This window comes from Peromyscus maniculatus, chromosome 1, assembly GCF_049852395.1.
Source record: "Peromyscus maniculatus bairdii isolate BWxNUB_F1_BW_parent chromosome 1, HU_Pman_BW_mat_3.1, whole genome shotgun sequence".
NCBI lineage: Eukaryota > Metazoa > Chordata > Mammalia > Rodentia > Cricetidae > Peromyscus > Peromyscus maniculatus.
Genome location: NC_134852.1, coordinates 158292941 through 158307749, shown reverse-complemented (window position 1 = coordinate 158307749; position 14809 = coordinate 158292941). Strand labels below are relative to the sequence as shown.

At 49.1% G+C, this 14809-nt stretch overlaps 1 protein-coding gene across 13 annotated transcripts in view; it reads right to left on the bottom strand.

Moving 5' to 3' along the window:
- The window catches only part of LOC102907339 (uncharacterized), a 45637-nt gene that overhangs the window by 10237 nt on the left and 20591 nt on the right, over positions 1-14809 (bottom strand). The window lies entirely within an intron of this gene.

The window sequence follows — 14809 nt, the reverse complement described above, 5'->3', positions numbered from 1 at the left end:
CCAGGAAGCCTCAGTTAGATTCTGTCATTGTCCCCAAGCCCAGTTAAGGGAAGTCTCACAACTAGGAGTAGGATCAGATTAGCATCACCTAGCCTGACCTGGCAGCCTGTGCTGAGAAATCCCTGGACACTGCTAGCAGAGAACTACACAATAGTGCATGTAAGGCAAAATTTAATAATTGCTATTGTTAATAAGGAGATGTAGGCTCCCCCTAAAAAAAGACAATGCAATCTTAGAAGTGTGGTCTCAGCTGGATATAGTGGCACACACCCATAATCCCAACACTTGGAGGCTAAGGCAGGAGGATCTGGAGTTGGAGGCCGACCTGGTCAGTAGGATTAGTGTAAAATTCAGTCCTTTGACATGAAAGGAGGTCATGACTTCCAGGTCCAATGGCTGTTCCTAAGTTGGCAGAGTTGGGTGGAATGCTGATGAACAGACAGAAAGGAAAGACTGGAAGTGTGGATCAGTCAGAAGGCTGTGCCTGACTCTCAGAAAACAAACAAACCAGGATGGAAAGCACTGCTGTCCCAACTCTGAATGCCTCCTTCCACGTCCAGCTGGTCACCAAGGTCATCGGGTTGCAGGGAAAGAGCAGGGCCTTAATCAAGAGTCCGGGCTGGTCCAGCCCTCTCTGTCTGTGTGACCTTAGGCAATCTCTCAGTCTCCTCATCTATAAAATGGGTGGATCCTAAGTTCCAAAGTCCCTTTCTGCCCTGAAGAGTCTAGGGCCTTGCTTCTGGAACCCTCTGGAAGAAGTGTCTGACAAATTATAGTGGAGATGAGGTTGGCAAAAAGGCCCTTGAGGAGAGGCAGACTAGAGAAAAGCCATGTCACCGAGGAAAGAACGTTTCTTTAAAAGTTATTATTATTATTATTATTTTATTATTATTATTAATTTGTTTTTAGACAGAGTCTATGTATCCCTGGCTGGCCTGGAACTCTATGTAGGCCAGACTGGCCTCAGACTCACAGAGATCTGCCTGCCTCTGCCTCCCAAGGGCTGGGACTAAAGGTCTGTATCACCACGCCCAGCTCTTGATTATATTTTGTCTACTTATTTTGTGTGCATGTGTATGTATGCTCACAGGGACGCACAAAAGCCCAAAGACAACTTTCAGGAACCAGCTATTCCTTTCTACCACACTAGGTCATGGGGATCCAATTCAGGGATTCAGACTTTGTGACAAAACCTTTATCCACTGAACTATCTTGCCAGCCCAAGGAGGAAAACTTTCTTCAGCTGGTTCCTACCACAGAACCTGGGCCAGTGAGATACCAGGGCTAGATGGGTGCTGACACCATTAAAGAACTTAAGCGCCTTCCAGTCCTGGCCTGGCCATGGAGGAGGAGTGGGGACCTGACAGGGCTGCTGGCTGAGAAAGCCTGGGGAGCCACTGTCAAGAATGATTACAAGTTCCCACTCCAGGGATTGCAGGCAGGGCAAAAGTAATCTCCAAACTCCTTCACCCACAGTTCTGTGAGACTGGGTGAAAGTACTGTGGCCATGATTTCCGGATCTGATGGCCATCCCTAAAAAGGCAGACCTGGAAGAAGATGCTGATGAATGGACAGGATGGGAAGTGTGGGGTCAGTCGGGAGGCTGTACCTGGCCATGTCTGGGGTAGTGAAGGCCTGGCTTACTGTGGGAAGGGACTTCTGTGATCCATCCTCTGGGTCTACTCTGCCAGGTGATAGCAGTCACCTGATCTAAGCTGTCCCCTTCTCCTGCCCAAAACCAACATGCTTCCTTCCCACCCCTACTAGCCCCTCCCTAAGTTACAGGAGCCTGTTTGGACACCGGCTCTCCTGCCCAGGCTGACAGGCAGAAAGGGCCATGTTGGCTCTTCCGATGCATCAACGTGTTCCACTCTGCCTGTGTCCCCTGTCCCCTGCCTGCAGCTCCCCCTGCGGACACCAGGCTGGAGGCATAAGGGACCATAGCAGAACCAGTGCCAGAGCATTAGTGGAGAATGGAGATCCAGGCTGGAGAAGGCAGGCATGTTACAGACGGGGCCTCCTGAGCCAGTGAGACACTTCAGTGTGCAGAGGCACTGAACCTGACCACCTGAGTTCAATCCCCAGGACAATACAGTGGAAGGAGGGAACTGGCTCTTGCAAGGTGCCCTCTGACCTCCATGTATACACAAATAAACAAACGTAATTTTAAAAACACAACAAATTGGAACTTCCTAGGTTCCTTTGGGGTCATAGGTTTGTCAGCCTGTTGTTTCTGCTAATTTATAAATCTGCATGGATGCATGTTGGCTGTCCTTCCTTCGCCCCCTCTTCATCTCAAGATACATCATTTTCCATTTATATATATAGATATAGATATAGATATATAGATACACACACACACACACACACACACACACACACACACACACACATATAGTAATGGACCTGGGACCTGAAATCGTGGAACACAAAGCCATGGAGGTGGGAGGGGGGGCTTCTATAAAATGGTTGTATTTATTTCTACCCAAATCAAACTTTTAAAACACAATGAGACCCTGTCTCAAAACACCAACAGGAATCTTAAAAGGTAACCAGAGTTGTGAGAGGTAGCAGCTGGATCACTGTAACATCTGCTCCAATACAAACATCAGTTTCACTTCCAACTGTTGACTTGAGGGAGAACTGACAGAGGACATGGCCCCTTTCTATATCTATCCCAACCCCTATCATCAACAGAGACGAAATCCAGGTAGTAGCTACCCACAGCAGACAGGAGGTGAGTACCACTGAGTATCCAGGCTACTAAGTCAAGATGCTGAGGTCGTCACTGCAGAATGAACCATGGTGAGAACCCCCGACATTCATGTGAAGACCAAAACGAGAGAAGTTCCCGTGGCACCAAAGCTGTGTGTCACTTGCTATGAACTCCAAAGTTCTTGGAGCAAGACTGCTTCAGGCACACACCAACAATCCTGTGACCACAGGCAATCAATCACTGCTTCCGTTTATTGAGCTCCTACTATGCGCTGGGCCATGGCGTGTTGGGGTTTGTCTCTGACATCATCTCCAATCCCTATAACAACCTGCAGAGGTAGCTATTATTGAGTCTATTTTTGGACACAGAACTGAAGCTTGGGGAGCTGAACCATCGGGTCCAGGTCACACTCGTGAGTGGTGAGCCACACTCCCAAGTTTGGTTATTGTCTGGAACTCCTCTCTTTCTGAAATGAGAGGTCCTTTGTGTTTCCTTGTGATGGTTCTGTGGCCATCAAGCACTGTGTCAGGTTTGGTGTGGAAGCTTTGGGGGGTCCAAAGATGAATCAGAGCACCCCTCCATAAGTTCACAGCTCTGGGGAAAAACGAACCTCACAGCCCATGCACCACAGACGGGTGGGCACACCTATGGTGGGAAGGAGTACTGAGACCCAGCATGCCACCCAGTCCTCCAGACACTGGCTTCAAGCAGACATCTCTCGGGCTCCCTGGTGTCACTCCATGTGGACACAGACGAGAAGAATAAGGAAGGGAAGGTCCAGTATCCATGCTAACCACACCTCCCTCCCATCTGTTGCCTGTGTCACACCTGGCATCTCACTGAGCCCTCCTGCCCTGAAGAGTTGCTACTGTCACTTTACAGACACAGAGAGACTGGCTTACCAAGATTAAGAAAACAGCCCGCTCACCAAGCAGGTCACTAGTTTTCCTGGAGGTGTGCGAATGTGACAAAGGACGGTGTGAACATGTGACGTCTACTTCCAAGGGAAAGCCAGAGACCTGGAAGGGAGATCAATGGTGCCAGGAGAACCTGGGTCTGCCAAGGTGGCGTCTGCACCTCTAGATGGGACAGGAGAGGACAGCAGAGGGACAATGCTGCCTGGGAGATGCAGAGTAGGTCAGCATGTTCCAAAGCTGTATCAGAGCCCTGGTGAACTCCCAGCATCCACCCCCAACATAGCCTGACCTCCTCCCTAGAGTCCCACTTTTCCATAATCATGTAAGAAACTCAGCCTGTCCTCACTTCCTCTGCTCAGCCAGTCCAGCCGGCTTGAGCCTGGCCCTCTCCCTGCCTCCTCCGCCCATGGGGGGACTCTAGGTAACAGGCCTAGGCGCCTTCCCCTCCCCACGCGCAGCAGCGGATGAGTCGCTGGAAGACAGCAGGAGAACTGGAAAGACTTGAGTCCCCTCTGCCAGCGGCACAAACAATCTGCCAGCGGTAATAACAGAGCAAAGGACCAGGCCTACCTGCGGTGACTCCAGGAGGAAGAGGGCAGGCTGGCCACCCCCAGCCTGTGCCAGCACAACCCTGCCACTTGGGACCTTGCCTAGAAGCAAGAGGGACCTGCAGACATAGGGTCTCTGTTCCATTTCCATAAAAATATAATACACCTGCACTTCCACCCTCCCGTAAGGAGTTCTTAGAATTAGAGGTTCCTGCTAGAATCAGCATGTGTATAACTGGTGGGTAGACCTAGAATATGACAGCAACATGTATCTCTGGCATACACCTTTTGTCTGTTTGGGGTATTATTTTTTAGACAGGGTCTCACTATGTAGTCCTGGCTGGCCTGGAACTTGATTATGTAGAATAGTCTGCCTGCCTCTGTCCTCCAAGTACTCTGACACTACGTGTATTTCTGTCGTTTGTTTTTCCTGGAGACCAGGATTAAATCAGAGAGGTGTGGCCATACCTATCCCATCTGGTTAGTAGGTAACTTTTATAGACAAACCAAGATGGCAGCTGAATAAAATCCTCTAGTAGGGGTGAGGGTGGGAAGAGATTTTATATAGCCATAAGAAAGATAAAATACACAAAACACGCACGCACGCGCGCGCGCACACACACACACACACACACACACACACACACACACACAGAGCTGGGTGGTGGTGGTGGTGGTGGTGGTGGTGGTGGTGGTGCACGCCTTTAGTCCCAGCACTTGGGAAGCAGAGGCAGGTAAATCTCTGAGTTCCAGGACAGCCAGGACTACACAGAGAAACCCTATCTGGAAAACAACAACAAACAGACAAACAAACAAACAAACTAGTAAATAAATAAAGTAGTAGCTCACAATTATAATCCCAGCCTTGGGAGTAAAGGCAGGAGGATCAGAAATTCAAGGTCATCCTCAGCTATATAGTGGACTTGAGGCCAGCCAGAACTCTACAATACTCTATTTAAAAAAAAAAATCGCCGGGCGTTGGTGGCGCACGCCTTTAATCCCAGCACTCGGGAGGCAGAGCCAGGCGGATCTCTGTGAGTTCGAGGCCAGCCTGGGCTACCAAGTGAGCTCCAGGAAAGGCGCAAAGCTACACAGAGAAACCCTGTCTCGAAAAAGAAAAAAAAAAAAAAAATCAATCAGTAATAAAAATAAAGAAAACCAAAGCCAAGTGTGATGGGACAGGCCTTTATTCCTAGAGCTCGGGAGGTGAGTCTGTGAGTTTGGGGTTAACCTGGTCTATATGGCAAGTTCCAAGCCAGCCAGGGCTACATAGTAGTAACTTCCAGGCCAACCTGAGCTACCTAGTGAGACATTCTCTCAAGACAAACAAAAAGGAGAACTAAATAAACCAAACAACAGCCTGTTTGTATGCCAGCACTTGAGAGGTGGAGGTGAGAGGGTCAGGACATCCACAGGGAGAGGGAGGTTAAGATCAACCTAGGCTGAACCACCACAACCACCACCACAACTACCACCACCACCACCACCACAACAACAACCACAACAACAACCACAACCACCACCTCCACCACCACAACCACAACCACTACAACCACCATAACAACCACAACCACCACCACCACAACAACAACAACCACAACCACAACAACCACCATAACAACCACAACCACAACCACCACAACAACTACCACCATAACAACCACCACCACCACAACCACCACAACAACAACCACCATAACAACCACCACCACCACCACCATAACCACCACCACAACAACAACAATAACAACAACCACAACAACTACAACCACCATAACAACAACCACCACCACAACAACCACCATAACAACAACAACAACCACCATAACCACCACCACAACAACAACCACCACCACAACAACAACAACTACAACAACAACAACAACAACAACCATAACAACAACAACCACCACCACAACAACATGATGGGATGGTTTTTGGTTCATGAGTGTAATCCCAGGCTAAGGCATGAGGAATAACGAGTTTGAACTATACTGTGAGTTCTAGGCTACCCTGGGATACCTTGAGACACTGTTTCAAAAACAAACAAACAAATACTAGGTGACACTGAGCTACAGCCATTTCATCAAGGTCGACTGGCTGACTTTGAGGAAGATCTTTGCTCTCATGAGACTCAATGTCTATAAACTACAGTGACAGGAGAGCAGAATTGGGAGGATTAACTAAAATTCACTGCTTTGGCACTACAAAGCCCTAAATGCATGTTGAATGTTATAACTAATGACACTCCATTTCTATTTAAGTCTGGCAAGAAAAGCAAGCAAGCTGCTGAGGTCAAGTTAACAGGAGCTGCTGGGAATACCGGGCACATTGGCAGTGAGGGGCAATTTTTCATAAACAGTTTAGGCAAGTTTTTGGATTTCCAGGTCCACAGTCATACAAAATAAAAAGACAGTGTTTGGCAATCTTTGAGGAAAGAATGTTAAGGGCCCTGATGAGACATCCTGGCTAGTCATGGGCACAGAAGAAAAACAACACAAAATTCAGAGACCTATGACCTCCTTCACCTGCGCTTGTTTACTGATGCTTTGGCAAAATGCTTGGGGGCTGAGTTGGGTGGACCGAGGATGCCAAGGCTTGTCATCTAAGGAAACTGGGAGAGGCTGGGCGGTGATTCCGGTTAGGTGGGTCCCCACCCTGCACGAGGCAGGGAGGCATGCTCGTGAATCATAAGCCCCTCTTGTTCAGAGCTGTTCGGCGAGTTCTCACAGTCCCACTGGCAGCTCTCACGTGGCACAGTCCTGACAGCCTTCTAAAGTCCTGCTGTCTTCAGTCTGCCTAACTGAAATGGATTTGCCATGACGAACTGGCTAAGCACTGGCCACGCTTGGAGACGCTTAACTGTGGCACTCACGTCTTCTAAATGAGAAGCATGAGCCTCGACTCGATCTTCTTTTAAGTTGTGTTTGTTTATTTTTAGACTGTCTTGCTGAAGTTCCTCTGGCCTTGAACGTGTGGCTAACCTCCCATCTCCTACCTCATATCTGTCTTTCTCTCTCTCTAGATTCAGCCACTATCTTCCTCCATGTTCTTCACGCCACAGGCACCTGCAACCTGGAGCCATCCCCTACCCATGCCAGGTGTTCTGAGTTCAAGCACAGGGCAGACCATGTGATACAGGGTGCCTTCGGCCAGCAGCTGGTCAGCAGAGGGAGGTGCTGCCCATTCTGTCTGGGGCCACCCCGGCTGTGAGTACCAAGGCTCCTCACTCACTCCATCTCCAGTTCACACACTTCTCTCCCACTTGCCGGCCAGCTCTCCTCCTGCTCCCCCGCCCCACCCCCCACCTCTCTCATGGAGTCCTGGGTTTCATCTGCCCCTTGCTGGTGCTGACATGCCCTAGACGGAAAGCATGCTCTGCGGCAGACATGCTTTCGCCTGGTGAACTGAGCGGCACGGGATGCTGCTGTCAAGGGTGGGAGCAGGCAGCAGGGAGCAGCAGCCTCATGCTTCCTTGGATTCCTCTGGCTCAGCTGCTGCTCCTCTGCCCCAGCTCCCCGTCTATCCCCGCTATCCAGCGGAGTGTGGAGACCTGGACAGGATGGAGTTCTTCCTGTCTCTTTTGTGCCTTAGAACCCTACCCACTATGTTTTTTCTAATCCGAATCTCATTTCGAAATCTCCTGCCAGAGGGGTTTCCCAGCCCCTCCCGGTTTTGAATCAACCTGCTGATTACAGCACTCCTGAGTGAGGAGTAGAGATGTTAGGTGGGACTGGCCTGGCGTGGGGCCCGGGGACACTCCTGTGAACAACACTCATCCCACCAGCAGTATCTAGACAAACAGCCTCGTTCCCTGCCTCCTGTTCTAAGGAAAACCGGGTAGGAGCAAGTGAGGGCCGAGGACTGGCTAGACAGCAGACAGCACCCTGCCATATTCCTCCTCTGGGGCAGCAGTTCAGGTCAGGCTGCATGGGGTATCCTCTCTGGGGAGCGACCGGACCCTCTTCCCCCCGTGTCTAATGGGAGCTGGTCTGCTTTAGTTCCCACCTCTGGCTTAGCAGGCTAGATCTTCAGACCCATACCCCAGGAGCAGTGTCTACAGGAAACACAAACCTGGCTCTGTCCTTCATGTGCTGGGCTGCGGCTCTGGGCCAAGCTTATTCTTCACAAGACATGACCCTGAGGCTGATGTGAGGACAGAACATCACCTCTGCATCATGTTCTAGGCAACAAAATATTTCAGACCGTTCACAGTCTCACTTCTTGTTTGGTTGGTTGTTTTGGGACAGAGTCTCACAAAGCCCAGACTGGCCTCGAACTCACTACAGAGCTAAAAATAACCTCTACCCTGCACAAAGGCTGTTTCTGTATCCAGTTCCCAAAGAGCCGGCCCCTTGTTGCAAATGAAAGCACGGTAGACAAAATGGACATCTGGCTGTTCTAGAGGTTCCCGCCGCCCTCTCGAAAGGTGAATGAGTGCTGCTGACCGGAAATTAAGCTTTCTTCTCTGTTCCCAGAGGTCAATGGCAAACACCTGACTCCACAGCAAGCTTTTGTTCCAGCACAGGGCATCTATCACTTTTGCCTCCCTTTAGCTGAGTCCAAAGCATTCAGCTGTCTGGCAGTGACCACCGTAGGGGAGCAGGACTCTAGCCGTCACGCATATACATTTGCATATACACATGCCCCCAGAGACAAGTGCCCGGCTTTCCAGAAGGACAGGTAAGTGTCCAAGTGGAAAGATAAGATCCAGTCTCGGCCCAAGAGTATCTCATGGTAAATGCAAAGAAGGAAGGGCCTCATGGAAAGACAAGGATGAGGGTGTGGGTCCTCATCTTCCTGGACTAAGGCCTTGGTGGAATGGCTGGTTATTAGCTTTGCCTTTGCAAACATATTTTTACATGCCCCCCCATTACACACACACACACACACACACACACACACACACACACACACACACACACAGAGAGCCTGGAGTATAGACCCGTGAGCACCAGCCTAGCACACACAAGTTCTAGGGTCAATCGTCAGAACCACAAAAATAAAAATAAGCTGGAGTATGCCTTAGTTATATGTTAACTGCTTAGCATGTGTGAGGCTCTAGTACCCCACAAAGAGAAAAAAAAAAAAAAAAAAAGACCAGGCTTGGGGGCGCATACCTTTAATCAGTCTAGCTCTGGGAAAGCAGAAACAGGAAGATCTGAAATTCAAAATCATCCTCATCCAAATAAAGGGTTCTAGGCCAGGGTGGAATGAGAATTTGTCTTTAAAAAATAAATCATTATATTAACTGGAGAGCAATAGAAGGCACTCAGTATTAACCTCTGGCCTCCACACATACACAGAACTCAGAAAGACTACTCACCACCAAGGGTGGTACTTGGTGGCAGAAGCCTAGAAATGGTATCTGTGTAGGTGACTTGCTGGCTCCCCTGTGACCAAGCATTTGGCTTCCATACCTTTGTCCATCTCCAGAGTTGCCACTCATAAATGTTTTTCGTTTATTTGTTTTCATCTTTTTAACACAGACTTGGGCCAGCCAGCTGGCTCAGTATTTAGAGGTGCTAGCCAACAAGCCTAATGATACAAGTTAGATCTCACGTGGGTCATTGCTAGTGGTCCCCTGACTTCTACACTCAAGCTGTGGCATTCAGGTACCAGCACATGTACACAAACACACACAAATAAATAAATGTAATAGAAAAAATTTAAGACAGTGACTCCTGTAGTCTAATATGGCCTTAAACTCACTAGGCAGCTAAGGCTAGCCTTGAACTCCTGATCTTCCTGCCTACATCTCCTGAGTTTTAGGTTTATAGTACCAGGTCCAGCTCAAATATTTTCCTCAGAAGAGTTTTTGGCACCTAAATGAATGCTATAGGCCCATGCTGTTGATTTAATGAAATTACACAACCAGGCTTTCCTCCTCCCAGGCTCCAGAGTTACCGCATCATCTTTATAACCTGCTCAGCCTTCATGGCTGCAGTCCTCACTCACCCCACTCAGACTCCTCTCAACACATAGAACGAGGTCGCTCAGACTTCGGGGCTTCCCAGAGTCTCCTGAGAATGTCTCCTCTCCACAACCCTGTCTTTCAATTTCTTCGTCCTCAAGGCTCTGCTGTGAATGACCCTCATGGGCGCAGTGGTTCTTCTACACTTACCCATAACATCTGTCTCATTCAAAACCCAACTCCATACCAGGCCTTCAAGCCTCTAATCTTAGCTCCTTAGGAGGTTGAGGCAGGAGGAGCACAAGTTCAAGCCTGCCTGTGCTACAAAGTGAATTGAAGGCCACTCAGGGAAAATTGGTGAGCCCCCTGCCTCCCCCAAAAAGAGTTGGGTATTGTGGTCCACACCTTTAGTCTCACCACTAAAGAGGTAGAGGCAGGAGGATCCAGAATTCAAGCCCCCGACCAGGGAGATGGTTCTGCAGTTAGAAATGCTTGTCACTAGGGCTGAAGAGCTGGGCTACTGCCCTGCAGCCCACAGGATAAGAGGAGAGGACCAACTTCCCAGGGTCTCTCTCTCTCTCTCCCTCCCTCCCTCCCTCCCTCTCTCTCTCTGTCTCTCTCTCTCTCCCTCCCTCCCTCTCTCTGTCTCTCTCTCTGTCTCTCTCTCTCTCCCATACACACACACAGGAATTCAGTTCGGCTCCATGTTGATTTAGGGCAGCCTGAACAACGTGAGAGATCCTGCCTCAAATAACAAGCTATCAGGCTGGAGAGATGGCTCAGTGGTTAAGAGCACTGGCTGCTCTTCCAGAGGACACTGGTTCAATTCCCAGCACCCACGTGGTGGTTCACAACTGTCTGTAACTCCAGTCTCAGGGAATCCAATACCTTCTTCTGACTTCATCGGATACCACCAGGAATGCATGTGATGCCCAGACATGCATGCAAACAAAACACCCAGACACACAGAAGAAAGAAGGAAAGATGGTGCCTTAATTTTTAAGAAAATAACCAAATAAATAGAAGGAGAGAAAGGTGAGGTGGCTGGGTGGGTCCTTACCCATTTGGCAACACTTTCTGTAAAGTCTGACAACCCCAGAGTCTACAGTGGAAAGAGGGACTGACTCCCACAGCAGTACTCTGACCACACATGTGACACACACACAACGAAACCTTTTTTAGATTGATTTGTTATGTGTGTGAGTGTTTTGACTGTATGCACGTAAGCGCACCCCATGCTTGGTGCCAAGGAAGCCAGAAGTAAGCACTGGATCCTGTGGAACTGGAATTACAGATGCTTGTTAGCCATTGTGGGTGCTGGGAACCAAACTAGGGTCCTGCACAAGAGCAACAAGTGCTCTTAACCGTGAGCCAACTCCAGCCCCAACCCACCCCCATTTTTAAATGTAATAATAGCAACAAAAAAGAAGCATGGGATACTGCTCCGTGGTGTAATGTTTACCTAGCGTGTTCCAGGCCCTAGAGCAAACCCAAGGACTGAGAGGAGAGAAAAGGGATGGGGAGTGCCTTTTGAGGTTCAGTGGTTCGAAGACCACACTGCTCTTGCAGTGGACCCGGTTCAGTCCGTAGCACCTATGTTGGGCAGCTCACAGTCACCTGCAACTCCAGTTCCAAGGGGGATCTGATGCTTCTCGTCCGTGCAGGCGCCTGCACTCACATGCACATACCCATACATGTCACTAAAAATGAGATGTTTTTAAGTGCAGCTCCCTTCCTACCCCTGGTGTGTTCAAGTGAAGGAAGCATCTGATAGGCTTTACATGTCCGAACCGAGGGCCATTGTCCAGAGAGAGCTGGTATAAGAAGAGGTGCCTGTCGAGCGTCAGGACCTCCGACATGGGCCTATTTGTGCGGCTGGTCAGGCAGCCTCACCCACAAAGCCCACTGGCATGGAGGTTACAAGGCTTGTGGCTGCCTTGATGTTCCTGGACTCTCGGCTGTTTTGGAAAGGATGCCAGGTGAAGAGGTTAACCATTTCCCTGCTGCTTCCCTTTTGAAAACATCTCATCAAGGTGCGTCATAGGAAACCGGCTTTTGATCTCACCTATTATTAGCCCTGAGACAGAGAGGAAGCACACTCATCCCAGATGGGGAGGAGCAGGAGCCGCTGGAGCTGTTAGCCCCTTTTGGAGATAAGGCTGTTGATGTTAAGTCAGGAAAAACCAACTCCAGCATAGGACCCTTTGTAATCGACTGGGTAGCATGCCTTACTTGTCTTGGGCACCATCCCCCGGGCCAGAAGACAGAAAATCTAGTGGGGACCACTAATTTATATATAAATATATATATATAAATATAAATAAATAAATAAATATTCTCCCAAATATCCAAGGAAGGGAGGGAGGGAAGGAAGGAGTGGGAAGGGAGATAAGAGGAAAGGAGAAGGAGGGAAGAAGTAAGAAGGCAAAAATCTTTTCATTTCCCCAAATTATAAGCGGCTGGGGCTGGGCATGATAGCCCGTGTCTTGTCATTCCAGCACATGGGACACTAAGGCAGAAGGGCCGCCTAGAGTCCCAGGCCACAGGTGATGCAGCTCAGCTGACAAGGGACTTCCCTAGCATGCACAAAGCCCTGGGTTTGATACCAGCACCCCATAGACCTGTATGTAATGGTACATGCCTACAGTCTCGCACTTGAGAGGTTGAGTCAGGGGATCAGAGGTGGAAGGTCATCCTTTGCTACATAGTGAGTATGATGCCTGCCTCGGCTACAGAAGACTCTATAGAAAGGAGGAAGGAGAGGAGAAAGGAAAGAAGATTAGGAGGGAGGGAGGGAGGGAGGGAGGGAGGGAGGGAGGGAGGGAGGGAGGAATGGTGGCACCCCTATAATCTCAGCATTTGGGAGGCGGAGCAGGTCAGCCTGACTACATAGTGAGTTTAAGACCAACTTGAGTTACAGAGTGAGACCTTGTCTAAATAAATAAATAATATTATAGAAATATACTTATAAAATACACCAATATAATGTTATCTTATTAAATAATATAAATCAATAGATAGACAAAGAGATGCCTCAGTGGGTTACAGCAGTTGCTGCTAAGACCGAGCGCCAGAGTCATGGCTGGGATCCACGTGGTAGAAGGAAAGAGCTGACTCCGGCCCCACGCCTGTGCTGTGGCACATGTGCCCACAACTACACACGTGCACATCCTCACACACAGTAATTAGTTAAAACCCAGAAGGAATGGGGAAGAGCCTTCAGGTGAACCAGCCACCTGTTACCATAAAGTCGGAGAAGTACAAACAAAGCCCTGTTCCTGCTCTACGACCAAAGACAACATGAAATTCCGTGTGTGTGGTGTGTGTATGTGTGGTGTGTATGTGATGTGTGTGTATGTGGTGTGTGTATGTGTGTGTGTGTATGTGTGATGTGTGTGTATGTGTGTGTGTGTGTGTATGTGTATGTGTGGTGTGTGTATATGTGGTGTGTGTGTATGTGTGGTATGTGTGTATGTGTGATGTGTGTGTATGTGTGTATGTGTGGTGTGTGTGGTATGTGTGTGTGTGGTGTGTGTATGTGTGTGTGATGTGTGTGTATGTGTGTGTGTGTGTGTATGTGTATGTGTGGTGTGTGTATATGTGGTGTGTGTGTATGTGTGGTATGTGTGTATGTGTGATGTGTGTGTATGTGTGTATGTGTGGTGTGTGTGGTATGTGTGTGTGTGGTGTGTGTATGTGTGTGTATGTATGTGTGTGTGTGTGTGTGTGTGGTGTGTGTGTATGTGGGGTGTATGTGTGTGTGTGTGTATGTGTGTGGTGTGTGTGTATGTGTGGTATGTGTGTGTGATTGTGTGTGTGTGTGTGGTGTGTGTGTGTGTATGTGGTGTGTGTGTATGTGGTGTGTGTGTATGTGGTGTGTGTGTGTGTGTGTGTATGTGGTGTGTGTGTGTGTGTGTGTGTGTGTGTTGGAGATGGGGTTTGACCCTCAACTCTGGCGGTCTGACAGTTCAGACTGATGTCAAGACTTCGCTTGAACTTGAACCACTCCTCCTCCATCCTATGCTGCAAAAGATACCAAACCAGAAATCACTCCGCCCTGTCGTCTATGAACTGTAAATGACAGAGACGCTCACCGAGTAATTAGAAGAAACTGCTGGCCAAGAGCTCTGAGAAGGGTTAGGTGTGGCTTGAAGCCCTCTGCGTATTTCTCTAAGGCAAACATGTAGACAGTCAAAAATACAAGTGGTTTAATGAGCTTGTAAACGTGGAGTGACTCTTCACATCTTACAGTGAGGTCTAGAGTTCAAGCATCTCAGCATCAAAGCGCCTAGCCACGGTGTTCAGCCCTGACCACTTCCTCCAGCCTCCGCGCGGCTTCTCCTCAGTTTACTCTTCCAGCCAGGTAACTGGCTGGCCTAGACACCCGAGCCCCAGTGTTGTCGGAGACAAAATAACTCTTGGTACAAGAAGATGTTGCTGATGTCTTCGCCTTTCCTTTATTCCCTCCTTCACCTGACCAAGACTCACACAGCACTGGTACCCTGCCAGCTCACCATCTTCTCAGAAGAGAAGAGTGCGTCCAGGCTCAGCGTTTCAGCTCACAAGGCTCTCTGTTCTAGCTCCTTTTCCAGCTTCCCATCTACAGAGTTCCTGAGGGATAACTGAGCTGAACAGAGATGCACAGTGTCTTGCTGTCAGGGCAGGAAACACCCTATAGCAACACCGTCGTCCCACATGTCCCACTCATGTGACT